Source organism: Gavialis gangeticus, unplaced genomic scaffold (genome assembly GCF_001723915.1).
Source record: "Gavialis gangeticus isolate Ggan-Ray unplaced genomic scaffold, GavGan_comp1, whole genome shotgun sequence".
Taxonomy (NCBI): Eukaryota; Metazoa; Chordata; order Crocodylia; family Gavialidae; genus Gavialis; species Gavialis gangeticus.
This window is the reverse complement of record NW_017728964.1, coordinates 9,433,868-9,438,621: the sequence shown is the minus strand read 5'-3', so window position 1 is coordinate 9,438,621 and position 4,754 is coordinate 9,433,868. Positions and strand designations below refer to the sequence as shown.

Sequence of the window (4,754 nt, the reverse complement as noted above, 5' to 3'; positions counted from 1 at the left end):
CACATAGCCAGCATGGGCTTTGTGTTTGCTTCCTCTTCCTGCTGCCCCCTCTCCCATCCCAGTCTCTGGGATTTGCAGCCCACAATCACAGCAGCAGGACCCTACAGAATTGCTCATCACTTCCTCTTCCAGTTTCTAGGTGCCTCTAGGGTTTGTGGTCCACAGCTGCAGTCAGTATTGAGTAAGCCAGCAGGGCAGGTCAGCTCTGTATTCAGGGCAAGATGAGTTTAACCCCCTTCCCTGGTCCCAAATCCCTGCTGGGATTTGCCAGGGAGGCAGTGAGCCAGCCCTCACTGCTTCAGCTAGGTTGTGGAGGGACAGGGCCAGCCCTGCTCTCTGGAGGAGACAGACCAGCCCAGGGTTAAAAAGCGTGCTGGGATGGTGGGGGACTGTAATTTAACTTGAACCAGGAAGGCATCTGTGACAGAAGTTTCATCAACTGGTTTGACCTAAATCAGTTAAGTCTGATACTACATTCAACTAGGTTTATCTAAAAGCAGTTCCAGCCATTTTGAAACTGGTTTATGTGTACTGAACTTCTGTTCTGTTACAGGTTTCAACCCATTTTTGATCACTTAAATCTGTTTATGTGTAACTTTTGTCCCTAGCCAAACATTGCTTGGTACCCTGGGCCATGACCCTTATAAAGGTAAGAAGTGTTCCTGTCTAGACATTATTAAATGTAAATTCTTCATTCAATAAAAGGAGAGTATTAAAGATATTGGGCTCCTCTGTGCCATAATGACATTTTATAGTTGCAGTCAGTGTGGGGTGGAGAGGCTGAGTTTGTCAATGTAACAAGAGATAACAAGAAATGGCATTTTCTCTACAATTTTGGTAACTCCTTCTGTAGTGCTTCATATCTCATGAGCAACATCCTGCAGCCCTTCATTCAGATCGCTGTTGTTTCTGTAAACAGGCATAAAAAGTGGTGCACTTTCACCAGGGTATTCATCTGTATTGTCCCAGGTCCTTCTCCGAAGGACCTGCTTGTGAAGGCAAAGTTTATCTTTAACTTCCCTTATTCAATGCAGTGCAGAAAGAAACCTGTTGAGGATAAATTCCTCCCTGTATGAATGTTAATTCTCTAGAGTTGTCTTTTAAAAATCTACTGACAACTCACAGTAAACTCTCAAATCCTTGTGTTGAGAAACAATTTTTCTTATATTTTCCATTCTCTGCATTTGTCATCCTTGCTCTTTATCCTGTAAAACAGCAAACACTATTGCAACAGCTCCTGTGCTTTGCTGAACAAAAGCACCAGTCAAATGAAAACCAGAAGATCTTTGTGATCTAGATAACAGGACTGTCTTGAATGATTACTACTGATTAAATGCCTCATCACTACACACTACCAAGAATATTAGTTAACTTTCCAAAAGGAAGTTGTCAGTTTCTGTCAAAATAAGGACTGCAGTGGGAAGACTTCTGTATAGTTGGTGGGGGGTGGACCTCTTTTATAGCATCTTTCATCCAAGGACAGACTGTAAGACTCTAGGCATGAATTATCCCAATGTTATGGATGGAAACTGAGGTACACTGAAGTGATTTTATCAAGGTCATGTTTAAGAGCTCTTCTTTCCCTAGACATCGCTGAAGGTCAGCGCTGAGATAAATGCAATTGCTGTTTTGTTGTGCAGGATTGACCTTGCTAGTGGGTGGCTGATTTCTTGAGGTAAACTGGCCATTATTTCAATGTATGGTAATCAATACTCTGACTGCTAATTTACTTAAGGGGAAATCAAACAATAGGAAATCAAACAATAGGATGGGACTATTTCATGCACAGAGCTCTGGCAATAATAAAGGGACTCTATTTAGCTGGTGTCAGTTTGCATCTTTATTTTAAGGGCGCTGTATTCAGTGCCACTGCTTGCAGCCATGTGATGCTTTGTGTGTTCAGAGATGTTGTGCAATTACCCAAACACATGATGTTTCCAGGAGTCTTCCTGGTGTAACCCTCCATATCATCCCCCCACAACTCTTAGTCTGACTGCGAGGAACCTGCAACTGGATCCAGGTCCTTACTGAGGCAAAGAAAGGAAGGCAAGCCATAGAACAGAGGCTACTGTCTAACCCCTTAGGGTGTATCTATACTGTAGTCAGTCAGAGAGATGATTGTAGCATATGGAAACAAACTTGAACTAGCTTTAACCTAGCTAGGTAGGCAGTGAGGCCACAGCAGCACAGACTTAAGCAGGAGCTGGATGCTTGGGTAGATATCTGGGCTCCTAGTCACCCTTCCATTCTGCCTCAGCTATACTCCTAGTCACTCATGACCCATCTGATTTCCTTCTATAACAAAGGGATGGACTTTGTGGATGGGGGCAGAGCAGAGAATGTTATACATCAACTTTTGCAAAGCTTTTTGATACCTTTCTCTCACAACATTCTCATTAGTGATCTAAGGAAATACTTATCCATTTTACAGTATTTCATCTGGACTGCATTTCTTAGATCACTGGGAGTGTCATAAGAGAAGGTATCAAAAAGCTTTGCTAATGCCAGTGCATATCACAATCATCCAAATGGTCATGTATCCAGTGGTTTCATCTGGATTGTAATCATTTGGATCATAGTGCTCAAAAAGTAGTCAGCAATTGCTTGATGTCCAATTGAATCATAAAATCAATGAGTCAGAAGGGACCTAGACAGATCATCTAGTCCGACCCCCTGCCATGGGCAGGAAGGAGCACTGGGGGTAGGAGGGGTCATAAGACCCCAGCCAGGTGCCTATCCAGTCTCCTCTTGAAGATCTCCAGGGAAGGTGAGAGCACCACCTTTCTGGGGAGCCTATTCCAGGCTCTGGGCACCCTTACAGTGAAGTAGTTCTTCCTAATATCTAACCTAAACCTATCCTCCCTCAGCTTGTGGCCATTGTTCCTGGTGACTCCAAGGGGGGGCCTGGTGAACAGGGAAGACGTATAAAAGGGGGGGAATTGGGAAGAGGTATAAAAGGGGGGGTTCTCTGAAGGTCTGCCCTGGGTCTGGCATAGTTTAATATCTTCATTAATGACTTAGAGGATGGGATTGAGTGCACACTTACCAAATTTGCAGATAATGCAAAGCTGGGAGAAATTGCAGGCACTTTGGAGGATATAATTAGGATTCAGCATGACCTTGATAAACTGGAAAACTGGTTTAAAATTAATTAAATGCAATTTGATAAGAATAAGTGCAAAATCCTGCAGTTCAGATGAAACAGTCACATGCACAAGTGCAAACTGGGAAATGATAGTACTGCAGAAAAGGATCTGGGGGTTATAGTGGACTATAACAGTGTCCTTCTGTTGAAAAGACCAGTAGAGTATTGGCTTGTATTAATAAGAGTGACATTTGCCAGTTAAGGGAACTGATTCTTCTACTATATTCAGTACTGGTGAAGCCTTGCTTGGAGTAGTATATCCATTTCTGGGCACCACATTTCAAGAAGGATGTGAACAAAATAAAAACATTCTAGCGGAGAGCAACAACAATTATTAGGGTCTAGGAAACATGACATGCAAAGAAAGGTTGGAAGAATTTAGATTATTTAATCTGGGAAAGAGAAGACTGAGGGAGCATTTGATAAGCCTTCAAATATATGAAGTGTTGTTACAGAGAGGATGGTGATTATTCTCGTTGTTCGTAGGGGGCAAGAAATAATGGTCTTAAATTGGTAAAGAGGAAATGTAGTCAGGATATTATGAAAAATTTTCACACGATTGTGGTGGCTAAGCATTTACATAGATAAGCCAGAGTAGTTGTGGAATTGCAATCCTTGGTGATATTAAAGAGCAGATTAGACGAACACTTGCCACCAAGTGGACTAAAAACAAATGGTTTAAGCAGGAAACAGGTTTAAACAAATGGTTTAAGCAGGAATGATCCTGCCTTGAGCAGAGGGTTGCACTAGATGACTTCAGGAGGACCCTTCAAGCCCTATATTTCTATTAACCTACCTGTGTTAGTTAGATTAAAGCTACCTCTGAGAAGTCTACATTTGCAATTACATCTCTGACAGGAGTATAGATATCCTCTTAGAGGCAAACCCCCTGACACTTGACTGGAGGCACACTATGGGGGAAAGCTTACACTAATCCAGTGCCTTTTGTATAGATGACAGGAGGACTTCATTTTCAGTCTCAAGGGCTATCAAACAAGGTCTTCTTACCAGCTCTAAGTGTTCTTTAAGTCAAAAGAAGGCATTCACTCAAAACATTATGAGAATCAATAGGAATGATTTTGTTTGCAACAACTTGAGGTGAGGACATGATTTCATACTAGTGCATGAAAAATAAAGTGTTATGGATCCAAAGCCTTGTGGAGCAATGGTTTTGCACATTGCAGTGTGATCTGATTACATGGCATGCGAGATTTTGAAGGTCCTTTTATTGTACATTCTAAGACTCTACACTTGCTGCCAGGGAATGAGAAAAAATACTAATGGGAAAAAATAAAATATTCCATTTACTAGATAAATTATAGTAGTCTGGCCTCCAGGCTCTCTTCAGTAATAAAAGCATTGGACATTATAATATATTGATCCTATTCTAGCACCTATAATGGTAGACAGCAGATTGGTTAAAACTAGTAAATGAACCTGATCATCGGTAACCTAGAGAAGAAGCTTTCAAATTATAGTGCTTCTCTCAAGCCACCTAGTCTCCCAGCATCGATTTTCATTTTGAAATTTACTTGGGTCCTTTAGACAGTCGTATTAAAAAAATAAATCAGCTCTTTTATCACTTACTTTTTACTTTATTTCAATATGC

The 4,754-nt window shown here is 41.4% G+C and overlaps 1 long non-coding RNA gene across 1 annotated transcript; it reads right to left on the bottom strand.

Annotated features, from left to right (window-relative positions):
* Positions 1-841: 841 nt before the first annotated feature.
* Positions 842-3,135, bottom strand: LOC109286952. Its single transcript, XR_002094729.1, has 2 exons — positions 3,047-3,135; positions 842-1,047 (listed from the first exon to the last, which is right to left on the bottom strand). It is a non-coding gene; the product is annotated as an uncharacterized LOC109286952 (long non-coding RNA).
* Positions 3,136-4,754: the final 1,619 nt, after the last annotated feature.